The 14043-nt window shown below is 40.2% G+C and overlaps 27 non-coding genes across 27 annotated transcripts; all 27 read right to left on the bottom strand.

The window, feature by feature from the left end:
* Positions 1–479: 479 nt before the first annotated feature.
* On the bottom strand, positions 480–552 carry trnak-cuu (transfer RNA lysine (anticodon CUU)). The gene has a single exon. It is a non-coding gene; the product is annotated as a tRNA-Lys (tRNA).
* A 362-nt stretch (positions 553–914) lies between these two features.
* Positions 915–987, bottom strand: trnak-uuu (transfer RNA lysine (anticodon UUU)). Its single transcript has one exon. It is a non-coding gene; the product is annotated as a tRNA-Lys (tRNA).
* A 373-nt stretch (positions 988–1360) lies between these two features.
* trnak-cuu (transfer RNA lysine (anticodon CUU)) lies at positions 1361–1433 on the bottom strand. Its single transcript has one exon. It is a non-coding gene; the product is annotated as a tRNA-Lys (tRNA).
* Positions 1434–1794: 361 nt separating this feature from the next.
* On the bottom strand, positions 1795–1867 carry trnak-uuu (transfer RNA lysine (anticodon UUU)). Its single transcript has one exon. It is a non-coding gene; the product is annotated as a tRNA-Lys (tRNA).
* Positions 1868–2240: 373 nt separating this feature from the next.
* On the bottom strand, positions 2241–2313 carry trnak-cuu (transfer RNA lysine (anticodon CUU)). The gene has a single exon. It is a non-coding gene; the product is annotated as a tRNA-Lys (tRNA).
* Positions 2314–2675: 362 nt separating this feature from the next.
* Positions 2676–2748, bottom strand: trnak-cuu (transfer RNA lysine (anticodon CUU)). The gene has a single exon. It is a non-coding gene; the product is annotated as a tRNA-Lys (tRNA).
* A 795-nt stretch (positions 2749–3543) lies between these two features.
* trnak-uuu (transfer RNA lysine (anticodon UUU)) lies at positions 3544–3616 on the bottom strand. The gene has a single exon. It is a non-coding gene; the product is annotated as a tRNA-Lys (tRNA).
* Positions 3617–4411: 795 nt separating this feature from the next.
* On the bottom strand, positions 4412–4484 carry trnak-uuu (transfer RNA lysine (anticodon UUU)). The gene has a single exon. It is a non-coding gene; the product is annotated as a tRNA-Lys (tRNA).
* Positions 4485–4845: 361 nt separating this feature from the next.
* trnak-uuu (transfer RNA lysine (anticodon UUU)) lies at positions 4846–4918 on the bottom strand. Its single transcript has one exon. It is a non-coding gene; the product is annotated as a tRNA-Lys (tRNA).
* A 373-nt stretch (positions 4919–5291) lies between these two features.
* trnak-cuu (transfer RNA lysine (anticodon CUU)) lies at positions 5292–5364 on the bottom strand. Its single transcript has one exon. It is a non-coding gene; the product is annotated as a tRNA-Lys (tRNA).
* An 807-nt stretch (positions 5365–6171) lies between these two features.
* Positions 6172–6244, bottom strand: trnak-cuu (transfer RNA lysine (anticodon CUU)). Its single transcript has one exon. It is a non-coding gene; the product is annotated as a tRNA-Lys (tRNA).
* Positions 6245–6606: 362 nt separating this feature from the next.
* trnak-uuu (transfer RNA lysine (anticodon UUU)) lies at positions 6607–6679 on the bottom strand. The gene has a single exon. It is a non-coding gene; the product is annotated as a tRNA-Lys (tRNA).
* Positions 6680–7052: 373 nt separating this feature from the next.
* Positions 7053–7125, bottom strand: trnak-cuu (transfer RNA lysine (anticodon CUU)). Its single transcript has one exon. It is a non-coding gene; the product is annotated as a tRNA-Lys (tRNA).
* A 361-nt stretch (positions 7126–7486) lies between these two features.
* On the bottom strand, positions 7487–7559 carry trnak-uuu (transfer RNA lysine (anticodon UUU)). Its single transcript has one exon. It is a non-coding gene; the product is annotated as a tRNA-Lys (tRNA).
* Positions 7560–7932: 373 nt separating this feature from the next.
* Positions 7933–8005, bottom strand: trnak-cuu (transfer RNA lysine (anticodon CUU)). Its single transcript has one exon. It is a non-coding gene; the product is annotated as a tRNA-Lys (tRNA).
* A 362-nt stretch (positions 8006–8367) lies between these two features.
* Positions 8368–8440, bottom strand: trnak-cuu (transfer RNA lysine (anticodon CUU)). The gene has a single exon. It is a non-coding gene; the product is annotated as a tRNA-Lys (tRNA).
* A 361-nt stretch (positions 8441–8801) lies between these two features.
* On the bottom strand, positions 8802–8874 carry trnak-uuu (transfer RNA lysine (anticodon UUU)). Its single transcript has one exon. It is a non-coding gene; the product is annotated as a tRNA-Lys (tRNA).
* A 361-nt stretch (positions 8875–9235) lies between these two features.
* trnak-uuu (transfer RNA lysine (anticodon UUU)) lies at positions 9236–9308 on the bottom strand. Its single transcript has one exon. It is a non-coding gene; the product is annotated as a tRNA-Lys (tRNA).
* A 361-nt stretch (positions 9309–9669) lies between these two features.
* trnak-uuu (transfer RNA lysine (anticodon UUU)) lies at positions 9670–9742 on the bottom strand. The gene has a single exon. It is a non-coding gene; the product is annotated as a tRNA-Lys (tRNA).
* Positions 9743–10115: 373 nt separating this feature from the next.
* On the bottom strand, positions 10116–10188 carry trnak-cuu (transfer RNA lysine (anticodon CUU)). The gene has a single exon. It is a non-coding gene; the product is annotated as a tRNA-Lys (tRNA).
* Positions 10189–10549: 361 nt separating this feature from the next.
* Positions 10550–10622, bottom strand: trnak-uuu (transfer RNA lysine (anticodon UUU)). The gene has a single exon. It is a non-coding gene; the product is annotated as a tRNA-Lys (tRNA).
* Positions 10623–10983: 361 nt separating this feature from the next.
* Positions 10984–11056, bottom strand: trnak-uuu (transfer RNA lysine (anticodon UUU)). Its single transcript has one exon. It is a non-coding gene; the product is annotated as a tRNA-Lys (tRNA).
* A 361-nt stretch (positions 11057–11417) lies between these two features.
* trnak-uuu (transfer RNA lysine (anticodon UUU)) lies at positions 11418–11490 on the bottom strand. The gene has a single exon. It is a non-coding gene; the product is annotated as a tRNA-Lys (tRNA).
* A 373-nt stretch (positions 11491–11863) lies between these two features.
* trnak-cuu (transfer RNA lysine (anticodon CUU)) lies at positions 11864–11936 on the bottom strand. The gene has a single exon. It is a non-coding gene; the product is annotated as a tRNA-Lys (tRNA).
* Positions 11937–12297: 361 nt separating this feature from the next.
* trnak-uuu (transfer RNA lysine (anticodon UUU)) lies at positions 12298–12370 on the bottom strand. The gene has a single exon. It is a non-coding gene; the product is annotated as a tRNA-Lys (tRNA).
* A 361-nt stretch (positions 12371–12731) lies between these two features.
* Positions 12732–12804, bottom strand: trnak-uuu (transfer RNA lysine (anticodon UUU)). Its single transcript has one exon. It is a non-coding gene; the product is annotated as a tRNA-Lys (tRNA).
* Positions 12805–13177: 373 nt separating this feature from the next.
* trnak-cuu (transfer RNA lysine (anticodon CUU)) lies at positions 13178–13250 on the bottom strand. The gene has a single exon. It is a non-coding gene; the product is annotated as a tRNA-Lys (tRNA).
* Positions 13251–14043: the final 793 nt, after the last annotated feature.

Raw genomic sequence — 14043 nt, 5'->3', positions numbered from 1 at the left:
TGAATCTGAATATGCTGCATAGGATGAGCTGTACGCCCAATGTGGGACTTGAACCCACGACCCTGAGATTAAAAGTCTCATGCTCTACCGACTGAGCTAATCGGGCTCTTTTCATCTTTCCAGAGTTGAAATTTTTCGAGAAACAAGGCTGTTGTTTTGTGGTTCATTATCCTTGCGCTAATTTCATGCATCTCATTTCACAAATCTTTCAATTGAAGAACAATTAAATGAGTTGGACAACATCTTAAAATTGAATTGTGTACAAAATGCAGAACAGGTGAATGGAATGTAGAACCTTTGTGCTTGACATCTCATGGCATATCTGAGAGTGTCTTGTAGGAAATATGACCACATACAAATGCACCGTCATGATCCCGGTGCCTTGTTTGGCAAATTCATACCAATTGTATTTGAAACTGGGCATACAGTACCTTTGCATTGGAAAGACTGCCACAGACAGCTCCAAAGATTAAGCTCTGCGCCCAATGTGGGGCTCGAACCCACGACCCTGAGATTAAGAGTCTCATGCTCTACCGACTGAGCTAACCGGGCTCTTTTTGCCTTTCCAGAGCTGAAATTTTTCAAGAAACAAGGCTGTTGTTTTGTGGTTCATTGTTTCTTGCGCTAATTTCATGCATCTCATTTCACAAATCTTTTAATTGAAGAACAATTAAGTGAGTTGGACAACTTCTTAAAATTGAATTGTGTACAAAAGGCAGAACAGGTTAATGGAATGTAGAACTTTTGTGCTTGACATCTCATAGCTAATCTGAGAAGGTCTTGTGGGAAGTATGACCACATACAAATGCACCGCCATGATCCTGTGGACCTGTTTTGCAAGTTTAAACAAATTCTATTCAAAACTCTGCATGCATTATGTATGAATCTGAATATGCTGCATAGGACGAGCTGTACGCCCAATGTGGGACTTGAACCCACGACCCTGAGATTAAAAGTCTCATGCTCTACCGACTGAGCTAACCGGGCTCTTTTTCTCTTCCCAGAGCTGAAATTTTTCGAGAAACAAGGCTGTTGTTTTGTGGTTCATTATCCTTGCGCTAATTTCATGCATCTCATTTCACAAATCTTTCAATTGAAGAACAATTAAATGAGTTGGACAACATCTTAAAATTGAATTGTGTACAAAATGCAGAACAGGTGAATGGAATGTAGAACCTTTGTGCTTGACATCTCATGGCATATCTGAGAGTGTCTTGTAGGAAATATGACCACATACAAATGCACCGTCATGATCCCGGTGCCTTGTTTGGCAAATTCATACCAATTGTATTTGAAACTGGGCATACAGTACCTTTGCATTGGAAAGACTGCCACAGACAGCTCCAAAGATTAAGCTCTGCGCCCAATGTGGGGCTAGAACCCACGACACTGAGATTAAGAGTCTCATGCTCTACCGACTGAGCTAACCGGGCTCTTTTTGTCTTTCCAGAGCTGAAATTTTTCAAGAAACAAGGCTGTTGTTTTGTGGTTCATTATTCTTGCGCTAATTTCATGCATCTCATTTCACAAATCTTTTAATTGAAGAACAATTAAGTGAGTTGGACAACATCTTAAAATTGAATTGTGTACAAAAGGCAGAACAGGTGAATGGAATGTAGAACTTTTGTGCTTGACATCTCATAGCTAATCTGAGAAGGTCTTGTGGGAAGTATGACCACATACAAATGCACCGCCATGATCCTGTGGACCTGTTTTGCAAGTTTAAACAAATTCTATTCAAAACTCTGCATGCATTATGTATGAATCTGAATATGCTGCATAGGATGAGCTGTACGCCCAATGTGGGACTTGAACCCACGACCCTGAGATTAAAAGTCTCATGCTCTACCGACTGAGCTAACCGGGCTCTTTTCGTCTTTCCAGAGCTGAAATTTTTCGAGAAACAAGGCTGTTGTTTTGTGGTTCATTATCATTGCGCTAATTTCATGCATCTCATTTCACAAATCTTTCAATTGAAGAACAATTAAATGAGTTGGACAACATCTTAAAATTGAATTGTGTACAAAATGCAGAACAGGTGAATGGAATGTAGAACCTTTGTGCTTGACATCTCATGGCATATCTGAGAGTGTCTTGTAGGAAATATGACCACATACAAATGCACCGTCATGATCCCGGTGCCTTGTTTGGCAAATTCATACCAATTGTATTTGAAACTGGGCATACAGTACCTTTGCATTGGAAAGACTGCCACAGACAGATCCAAAGATTAAGCTCTGCGCCCAATGTGGGGCTCGAACCCACGACCTTGAGATTAAGAGTCTCATGCTCTACCGACTGAGCTAACCGGGCTCTTTTTGCCTTTCCAGAGCTGAAATTTTTCAAGAAACAAGGCTGTTGTTTTGTGGTTCATTGTTTCTTGCGCTAATTTCATGCATCTCATTTCACAAATCTTTTAATTGAAGAACAATTAAGTGAGTTGGACAACATCTTAAAATTGAATTGTGTACAAAAGGCAGAACAGTTGAATGGAATGTAGAACTTTTGTGCTTGACCTCTCATAGCTAATCTGAGAAGGTCTTGTGGGAAGTATGACCACATACAAATGCACCGCCATGATCCTGTGGACCTGTTTTGCAAGTTTAAACAAATTTTATTCAAAACTCTGCATGCATTATGTATGAATCTGAATATGCTGCAAAGGATGAGCTGTACGCCCAATGTGGGGTTCGAACCCACGACCCTGAGATTAAGAGTCTCATGCTCTACCGACTGAGCTAACCGTGCTCTTTTTCTCTTTCCAGAGCTGAAATTTTTCAAGAAACAAGGCTGTTGTTTTGTGGTTCATTATTCTTGCGCTAATTTCATGCATCTCATTTCACAAATCTTTTAATTGAAGAACAATTAAGTGAGTTGGACAACATCTTAAAATTGAATTGTGTACAAAAGGCAGAACAGGTGAATGGAATGTAGAACTTTTGTGCTTGACATCTCATAGCTAATCTGAGAAGGTCTTGTGGGAAGTATGACCACATACAAATGCACCGCCATGATCCCGTGGACCTGTTTTGCAAGTTTAAACAAATTCTATTCAAAACTGTGCATGCATTATGTATGAATCTGAATATGCTGCATAGGATGAGCTGTACGCCCAATGTGGGACTTGAACCCACGACCCTGAGATTAAAAGTATCATGCTCTACCGACTGAGCTAACCGGGCTCTTTTTGCCTTTCCAGAGCTGAAATTTTTCGAGAAACAAGGCTGTTGTTTTGTGGTTCATTATCCTTGCGCTAATTTCATGCATCTCATTTCACAAATCTTTCAATTGAAGAACAATTAAATGAGTTGGACAACATCTTAAAATTGAATTGTGTACAAAAGGCAGAACAGGTCAATGGAATGTAGAACCTTTGTGCTTGACATCTCATGGCATATCTGAGAGTGTCTTGTCGGAAGTATGACCACATACAAATGCACCGCCATGATCCCGTGGACCTGTTTTGCAAGTTTAAACAAATTCTATTCAAAACTCTGCATGCATTATGTATGAATCTGAATATGCTGCATAGGATGAGCTGTACGCCCAATGTGGGACTTGAACCCACGACCCTGAGATTAAAAGTCTCATGCTCTACCGACTGAGCTAACCGGGCTCTTTTTGTCTTTCCAGAGCTGAAATTTTTCGAGAAACAAGGCTGTTGTTTTGTGGTTCATTATCCTTGCGCTAATTTCATGCATCTCATTTCACAAATCTTTCAATTGAAGAACAATTAAATGAGTTGGACAACATCTTAAAATTGAATTGTGTACAAAAGGCAGAACAGGTGAATGGAATGTAGAACTTTTGTGCTTGACATCTCATAGCTAATCTGAGAAGGTCTTGTGGGAAGTATGACCACATACAAATGCACCGCCATGATCCCGTGGACCTGTTTTGCAAGTTTAAACAAATTCTATTCAAAACTGTGCATGCATTATGTATGAATCTGAATATGCTGCATAGGATGAGCTGTACGCCCAATGTGGGACTTGAACCCACGACCCTGAGATTAAAAGTATCATGCTCTACCGACTGAGCTAACCGGGCTCTTTTTGCCTTTCCAGAGCTGAAATTTTTCGAGAAACAAGGCTGTTGTTTTGTGGTTCATTATCCTTGCGCTAATTTCATGCATCTCATTTCACAAATCTTTCAATTGAAGAACAATTAAATGAGTTGGACAACATCTTAAAATTGAATTGTGTACAAAAGGCAGAACAGGTCAATGGAATGTAGAACCTTTGTGCTTGACATCTCATGGCATATCTGAGAGTGTCTTGTCGGAAGTATGACCACATACAAATGCACCGCCATGATCCCGTGGACCTGTTTTGCAAGTTTAAACAAATTCTATTCAAAACTCTGCATGCATTATGTATGAATCTGAATATGCTGCATAGGATGAGCTGTACGCCCAATGTGGGACTTGAACCCACGACCCTGAGATTAAAAGTCTCATGCTCTACCGACTGAGCTAACCGGGCTCTTTTTGTCTTTCCAGAGCTGAAATTTTTCGAGAAACAAGGCTGTTGTTTTGTGGTTCATTATCCTTGCGCTAATTTCATGCATCTCATTTCACAAATCTTTCAATTGAAGAACAATTAAATGAGTTGGACAACATCTTAAAATTGAATTGTGTACAAAAGGCAGAACAGGTCAATGGAATGTAGAACCTTTGTGCTTGACATCTCATGGCATATCTGAGAGTGTCTTGTCGGAAGTATGACCACATACAAATGCACCGCCATGATCCCGTGGACCTGTTTTGCAAGTTTAAACAAATTCTATTCAAAACTGTGCATGCATTATGTATGAATCTGAATATGCTGCATAGGATGAGCTGTACGCCCAATGTGGGACTTGAACCCACGACCCTGAGATTAAAAGTCTCATGCTCTACCGACTGAGCTAACCGGGCTCTTTTTCTCTTTCCAGAGCTGAAATTTTTCGAGAAACAAGGCTGTTGTTTTGTGGTTCATTATCCTTGCGCTAATTTCATGCATCTCATTTCACAAATCTTTCAATTGAAGAACAATTAAATGAGTTGGACAACATCTTAAAATTGAATTGTGTACAAAATGCAGAACAGGTGAATGGAATGTAGAACCTTTGTGCTTGACATCTCATGGCATATCTGAGAGTGTCTTGTAGGAAATATGACCACATACAAATGCACCGTCATGATCCCGGTGCCTTGTTTGGCAAATTCATACCAATTGTATTTGAAACTGGGCATACAGTACCTTTGCATTGGAAAGACTGCCACAGACAGCTCCAAAGATTAAGCTCTGCGCCCAATGTGGGGCTCGAACCCACGACCCTGAGATTAAGAGTCTCATGCTCTACCGACTGAGCTAACCGGGCTCTTTTCGTCTTTCCAGAGCTGAAATTTTTCAAGAAACAAGGCTGTTGTTTTGTGGTTCATTATTCTTGCGCTAATTTCATGCATCTCATTTCACAAATCTTTTAATTGAAGAACAATTAAGTGAGTTGGACAACATCTTAAAATTGAATTGTGTACAAAAGGCAGAACAGGTCAATGGAATGTAGAACTTTTGTGCTTGACATCTCATAGCTAATCTGAGAAGGTCTTGTGGGAAGTATGACCACATACAAATGCACCGCCATGATCCCGTGGACCTGTTTTGCAAGTTTAAACAAATTCTATTCAAAACTGTGCATGCATTATGTATGAATCTGAATATGCTGCATAGGATGAGCTGTACGCCCAATGTGGGACTTGAACCCACGACCCTGAGATTAAAAGTCTCATGCTCTACCGACTGAGCTAATCGGGCTCTTTTCATCTTTCCAGAGTTGAAATTTTTCGAGAAACAAGGCTGTTGTTTTGTGGTTCATTATCCTTGCGCTAATTTCATGCATCTCATTTCACAAATCTTTCAATTGAAGAACAATTAAATGAGTTGGACAACATCTTAAAATTGAATTGTGTACAAAATGCAGAACAGGTGAATGGAATGTAGAACCTTTGTGCTTGACATCTCATGGCATATCTGAGAGTGTCTTGTAGGAAATATGACCACATACAAATGCACCGTCATGATCCCGGTGCCTTGTTTGGCAAATTCATACCAATTGTATTTGAAACTGGGCATACAGTACCTTTGCATTGGAAAGACTGCCACAGACAGCTCCAAAGATTAAGCTCTGCGCCCAATGTGGGGCTCGAACCCACGACCCTGAGATTAAGAGTCTCATGCTCTACCGACTGAGCTAACCGGGCTCTTTTTGCCTTTCCAGAGCTGAAATTTTTCAAGAAACAAGGCTGTTGTTTTGTGGTTCATTGTTTCTTGCGCTAATTTCATGCATCTCATTTCACAAATCTTTTAATTGAAGAACAATTAAGTGAGTTGGACAACTTCTTAAAATTGAATTGTGTACAAAAGGCAGAACAGGTTAATGGAATGTAGAACTTTTGTGCTTGACATCTCATAGCTAATCTGAGAAGGTCTTGTGGGAAGTATGACCACATACAAATGCACCGCCATGATCCTGTGGACCTGTTTTGCAAGTTTAAACAAATTCTATTCAAAACTCTGCATGCATTATGTATGAATCTGAATATGCTGCATAGGACAAGCTGTACGCCCAATGTGGGACTTGAACCCACGACCCTGAGATTAAAAGTCTCATGCTCTACCGACTGAGCTAACCGGGCTCTTTTTCTCTTCCCAGAGCTGAAATTTTTCGAGAAACAAGGCTGTTGTTTTGTGGTTCATTATCCTTGCGCTAATTTCATGCATCTCATTTCACAAATCTTTCAATTGAAGAACAATTAAATGAGTTGGACAACATCTTAAAATTGAATTGTGTACAAAATGCAGAACAGGTGAATGGAATGTAGAACCTTTGTGCTTGACATCTCATGGCATATCTGAGAGTGTCTTGTAGGAAATATGACCACATACAAATGCACCGTCATGATCCCGGTGCCTTGTTTGGCAAATTCATACCAATTGTATTTGAAACTGGGCATACAGTACCTTTGCATTGGAAAGACTGCCACAGACAGCTCCAAAGATTAAGCTCTGCGCCCAATGTGGGGCTCGAACCCACGACCCTGAGATTAAGAGTCTCATGCTCTACCGACTGAGCTAACCGGGCTCTTTTTGTCTTTCCAGAGCTGAAATTTTTCAAGAAACAAGGCTGTTGTTTTGTGGTTCATTATTCTTGCGCTAATTTCATGCATCTCATTTCACAAATCTTTTAATTGAAGAACAATTAAGTGAGTTGGACAACATCTTAAAATTGAATTGTGTACAAAAGGCAGAACAGGTGAATGGAATGTAGAACTTTTGTGCTTGACATCTCATAGCTAATCTGAGAAGGTCTTGTGGGAAGTATGACCACATACAAATGCACCGCCATGATCCTGTGGACCTGTTTTGCAAGTTTAAACAAATTCTATTCAAAACTCTGCATGCATTATGTATGAATCTGAATATGCTGCATAGGATGAGCTGTACGCCCAATGTGGGACTTGAACCCACGACCCTGAGATTAAAAGTCTCATGCTCTACCGACTGAGCTAACCGGGCTCTTTTCGTCTTTCCAGAGCTGAAATTTTTCGAGAAACAAGGCTGTTGTTTTGTGGTTCATTATCATTGCGCTAATTTCATGCATCTCATTTCACAAATCTTTCAATTGAAGAACAATTAAATGAGTTGGACAACATCTTAAAATTGAATTGTGTACAAAATGCAGAACAGGTGAATGGAATGTAGAACCTTTGTGCTTGACATCTCATGGCATATCTGAGAGTGTCTTGTAGGAAATATGACCACATACAAATGCACCGTCATGATCCCGGTGCCTTGTTTGGCAAATTCATACCAATTGTATTTGAAACTGGGCATACAGTACCTTTGCATTGGAAAGACTGCCACAGACAGATCCAAAGATTAAGCTCTGCGCCCAATGTGGGGCTCGAACCCACGACCCTGAGATTAAGAGTCTCATGCTCTACCGACTGAGCTAACCGGGCTCTTTTTGCCTTTCCAGAGCTGAAATTTTTCAAGAAACAAGGCTGTTGTTTTGTGGTTCATTGTTTCTTGCGCTAATTTCATGCATCTCATTTCACAAATCTTTTAATTGAAGAACAATTAAGTGAGTTGGACAACATCTTAAAATTGAATTGTGTACAAAAGGCAGAACAGTTGAATGGAATGTAGAACTTTTGTGCTTGACCTCTCATAGCTAATCTGAGAAGGTCTTGTGGGAAGTATGACCACATACAAATGCACCGCCATGATCCTGTGGACCTGTTTTGCAAGTTTAAACAAATTCTATTCAAAACTCTGCATGCATTATGTATGAATCTGAATATGCTGCAAAGGATGAGCTGTACGCCCAATGTGGGGTTCGAACCCACGACCCTGAGATTAAGAGTCTCATGCTCTACCGACTGAGCTAACCGTGCTCTTTTTCTCTTTCCAGAGCTGAAATTTTTCAAGAAACAAGGCTGTTGTTTTGTGGTTCATTATTCTTGCGCTAATTTCATGCATCTCATTTCACAAATCTTTTAATTGAAGAACAATTAAGTGAGTTGGACAACATCTTAAAATTGAATTGTGTACAAATGGCAGAACAGGTGAATGGAATGTAGAACTTTTGTGCTTGACATCTCATAGCTAATCTGAGAAGGTCTTGTGGGAAGTATGACCACATACAAATGCACCGCCATGATCCCGTGGACCTGTTTTGCAAGTTTAAACAAATTCTATTCAAAACTGTGCATGCATTATGTATGAATCTGAATATGCTGCATAGGATGAGCTGTACGCCCAATGTGGGACTTGAACCCACGACCCTGAGATTAAAAGTCTCATGCTCTACCGACTGAGCTAACCGGGCTCTTTTTGCCTTTCCAGAGCTGAAATTTTTCGAGAAACAAGGCTGTTGTTTTGTGGTTCATTATCCTTGCGCTAATTTCATGCATCTCATTTCACAAATCTTTCAATTGAAGAACAATTAAATGAGTTGGACAACATCTTAAAATTGAATTGTGTACAAAAGGCAGAACAGGTCAATGGAATGTAGAACCTTTGTGCTTGACATCTCATGGCATATCTGAGAGTGTCTTGTCGGAAGTATGACCACATACAAATGCACCGCCATGATCCCGTGGACCTGTTTTGCAAGTTTAAACAAATTCTATTCAAAACTCTGCATGCATTATGTATGAATCTGAATATGCTGCATAGGATGAGCTGTACGCCCAATGTGGGACTTGAACCCACGACCCTGAGATTAAAAGTCTCATGCTCTACCGACTGAGCTAACCGGGCTCTTTTTCTCTTTCCAGAGCTGAAATTTTTCGAGAAACAAGGCTGTTGTTTTGTGGTTCATTATCCTTGCGCTAATTTCATGCATCTCATTTCACAAATCTTTCAATTGAAGAACAATTAAATGAGTTGGACAACATCTTAAAATTGAATTGTGTACAAAAGGCAGAACAGGTGAATGGAATGTAGAACCTTTGTGCTTGACATCTCATGGCATATCTGAGAGTGTCTTGTCGGAAGTATGACCACATACAAATGCACCGCCATGATCCCGTGGACCTGTTTTGCAAGTTTAAACAAATTCTATTCAAAACTCTGCATGCATTATGTATGAATCTGAATATGCTGCATAGGATGAGCTGTACGCCCAATGTGGGACTTGAACCCACGACCCTGAGATTAAAAGTCTCATGCTCTACCGACTGAGCTAACCGGGCTCTTTTTCTCTTTCCAGAGCTGAAATTTTTCGAGAAACAAGGCTGTTGTTTTGTGGTTCATTATCCTTGCGCTAATTTCATGCATCTCATTTCACAAATCTTTCAATTGAAGAACAATTGAATGAGTTGGACAACATCTTAAAATTGAATTGTGTACAAAATGCAGAACAGGTGAATGGAATGTAGAACCTTTGTGCTTGACATCTCATGGCATATCTGAGAGTGTCTTGTAGGAAATATGACCACATAGAAATCCACCGTCATGATCCCGGTGCCTTGTTTGGCAAATTCATACCAATTGTATTTGAAACTGGGCATACAGTACCTTTGCATTGGAAAGACTGCCACAGACAGCTCCAAAGATTAAGCTCTGCGCCCAATGTGGGGCTCGAACCCACGACCCTGAGATTAAGAGTCTCATGCTCTACCGACTGAGCTAACCGTGCTCTTTTTCTCTTTCCAGAGCTGAAATTTTTCAAGAAACAAGGCTGTTGTTTTGTGGTTCATTATTCTTGCGCTAATTTCATGCATCTCATTTCACAAATCTTTTAATTGAAGAACAATTAAGTGAGTTGGACAACATCTTAAAATTGAATTGTGTACAAATGGCAGAACAGGTGAATGGAATGTAGAACTTTTGTGCTTGACATCTCATAGCTAATCTGAGAAGGTCTTGTGGGAAGTATGACCACATACAAATGCACCGCCATGATCCCGTGGACCTGTTTTGCAAGTTTAAACAAATTCTATTCAAAACTGTGCATGCATTATGTATGAATCTGAATATGCTGCATAGGATGAGCTGTACGCCCAATGTGGGACTTGAACCCACGACCCTGAGATTAAAAGTCTCATGCTCTACCGACTGAGCTAACCGGGCTCTTTTTGCCTTTCCAGAGCTGAAATTTTTCGAGAAACAAGGCTGTTGTTTTGTGGTTCATTATCCTTGCGCTAATTTCATGCATCTCATTTCACAAATCTTTCAATTGAAGAACAATTAAATGAGTTGGACAACATCTTAAAATTGAATTGTGTACAAAAGGCAGAACAGGTCAATGGAATGTAGAACCTTTGTGCTTGACATCTCATGGCATATCTGAGAGTGTCTTGTCGGAAGTATGACCACATACAAATGCACCGCCATGATCCCGTGGACCTGTTTTGCAAGTTTAAACAAATTCTATTCAAAACTCTGCATGCATTATGTATGAATCTGAATATGCTGCATAGGATGAGCTGTACGCCCAATGTGGGACTTGAACCCACGACCCTGAGATTAAAAGTCTCATGCTCTACCGACTGAGCTAACCGGGCTCTTTTTCTCTTTCCAGAGCTGAAATTTTTCGAGAAACAAGGCTGTTGTTTTGTGGTTCATTATCCTTGCGCTAATTTCATGCATCTCATTTCACAAATCTTTCAATTGAAGAACAATTAAATGAGTTGGACAACATCTTAAAATTGAATTGTGTACAAAAGGCAGAACAGGTGAATGGAATGTAGAACCTTTGTGCTTGACATCTCATGGCATATCTGAGAGTGTCTTGTCGGAAGTATGACCACATACAAATGCACCGCCATGATCCCGTGGACCTGTTTTGCAAGTTTAAACAAATTCTATTCAAAACTCTGCATGCATTATGTATGAATCTGAATATGCTGCATAGGATGAGCTGTACGCCCAATGTGGGACTTGAACCCACGACCCTGAGATTAAAAGTCTCATGCTCTACCGACTGAGCTAACCGGGCTCTTTTTCTCTTTCCAGAGCTGAAATTTTTCGAGAAACAAGGCTGTTGTTTTGTGGTTCATTATCCTTGCGCTAATTTCATGCATCTCATTTCACAAATCTTTCAATTGAAGAACAATTGAATGAGTTGGACAACATCTTAAAATTGAATTGTGTACAAAATGCAGAACAGGTGAATGGAATGTAGAACCTTTGTGCTTGACATCTCATGGCATATCTGAGAGTGTCTTGTAGGAAATATGACCACATAGAAATCCACCGTCATGATCCCGGTGCCTTGTTTGGCAAATTCATACCAATTGTATTTGAAACTGGGCATACAGTACCTTTGCATTGGAAAGACTGCCACAGACAGCTCCAAAGAATAAGCTCTGCGCCCAATGTGGGGCTCGAACCCACGACCCTGAGATTAAGAGTCTCATGCTCTACCGACTGAGCTAACCGGGCTCTTTTTGTCTTTCCAGAGCTGAAATTTTTCAAGAAACAAGGCTGTTGTTTTGTGGTTCATTATTCTTGCGCTAATTTCATGCATCTCATTTCACAAATCTTTTAATTGAAGAACAATTAAGTGAGTTGGACAACATCTTAAAATTGAATTGTGTACAAAAGGCAGAACAGGTGAATGGAATGTAGAACTTTTGTGCTTGACATCTCATAGCTAATCTGAGAAGGTCTTGTGGGAAGTATGACCACATACAAATGCACCGCCATGATCCCGTGGACCTGTTTTGCAAGTTTAAACAAATTCTATTCAAAACTGTGCATGCATTATGTATGAATCTGAATATGCTGCATAGGATGAGCTGTACGCCCAATGTGGGACTTGAACCCACGACCCTGAGATTAAAAGTCTCATGCTCTACCGACTGAGCTAACCGGGCTCTTTTTGTCCTCCCAGAGCTGAAATTTTTCGAGAAACAAGGCTGTTGTTTTGTGGTTCATTATCCTTGCGCTAATTTCATGCATCTCATTTCACAAATCTTTCAATTGAAGAACAATTAAATGAGTTGGACAACATCTTAAAATTGAATTGTGTACAAAAGGCAGAACAGGTGAATGGAATGTAGAACTTTTGTGCTTGACATCTCATAGCTAATCTGAGAAGGTCTTGTGGGAAGTATGACCACATACAAATGCACCGCCATGATCCCGTGGACCTGTTTTGCAAGTTTAAACAAATTCTATTCAAAACTCTGCATGCATTATGTATGAATCTGAATATGCTGCATAGGATGAGCTGTACGCCCAATGTGGGACTTGAACCCACGACCCTGAGATTAAAAGTCTCATGCTCTACCAACTGAGCTAACCGGGCTCTTTTTGTCTTTCCAGAGCTGAAATTTTTCGAGAAACAAGGCTGTTGTTTTGTGGTTCATTATCCTTGCGCTAATTTCATGCATCTCATTTCACAAATCTTTCAATTGAAGAACAATTGAATGAGTTGGACAACATCTTAAAATTGAATTGTGTACAAAATGCAGAACAGGTGAATGGAATGTAGAACCTTTGTGCTTGACATCTCATGGCATATCTGAGAGTGTCTTGTAGGAAATATGACCACATAGAAATCCACCGTCATGATCCCGGTGCCTTGTTTGGCAAATTCATACCAATTGTATTTGAAACTGGGCATACAGTACCTTTGCATTGGAAAGACTGCCACAGACAGCTCCAAAGAATAAGCTTTGCGCCCAATGTGGGGCTCGAACCCACGACCCTGAGATTAAGAGTCTCATGCTCTACCGACTGAGCTAACCGGGCTCTTTTTGTCTTTCCAGAGCTGAAATTTTTCAAGAAACAAGGCTGTTGTTTTGTGGTTCATTATTCTTGCGCTAATTTCATGCATCTCATTTCACAAATCTTTTAATTGAAGAACAATTAAGTGAGTTGGACAACATCTTAAAATTGAATTGTGTACAAAAGGCAGAACAGGTGAATGGAATGTAGAACTTTTGTGCTTGACATCTCATAGCTAATCTGAGAAGGTCTTGTGGGAAGTATGACCACATACAAATGCACCGCCATGATCCCGTGGAGCTGTTTTGCAAGTTTAAACAAATTCTATTCAAAACTGTGCATGCATTATGTATGAATCTGAATATGCTGCATAGGATGAGCTGTACGCCCAATGTGGGACTTGAACCCACAACCCTGAGATTAAAAGTCTCATGCTCTACCGACTGAGCTAACCGGGCTCTTTTTGTCCTCCCAGAGCTGAAATTTTTCGAGAAACAAGGCTGTTGTTTTGTGGTTCATTATCCTTGCGCTAATTTCATGCATCTCATTTCACAAATCTTTCAATTGAAGAACAATTAAAAGAGTTGGACAACATCTTAAAATTGAATTGTGTACAAAAGGCAGAACAGGTGAATGGAATGTAGAACCTTTGTGCTTGACATCTCATGGCATATCTGAGAGTGTCTTGTCGGAAGTATGACCACATACAAATGCACCGCCATGATCCCGTGGACCTGTTTTGCAAGTTTAAACAAATTCTATTCAAAACTCTGCATGCATTATGTATGAATCTGAATATGCTGCATAGGATGAGCTG

This window comes from Scomber japonicus, chromosome 16 (genome assembly GCF_027409825.1).
Source record: "Scomber japonicus isolate fScoJap1 chromosome 16, fScoJap1.pri, whole genome shotgun sequence".
NCBI lineage: Eukaryota > Metazoa > Chordata > Actinopteri > Scombriformes > Scombridae > Scomber > Scomber japonicus.
This window is presented reverse-complemented; position numbering and strand designations above follow the sequence as displayed.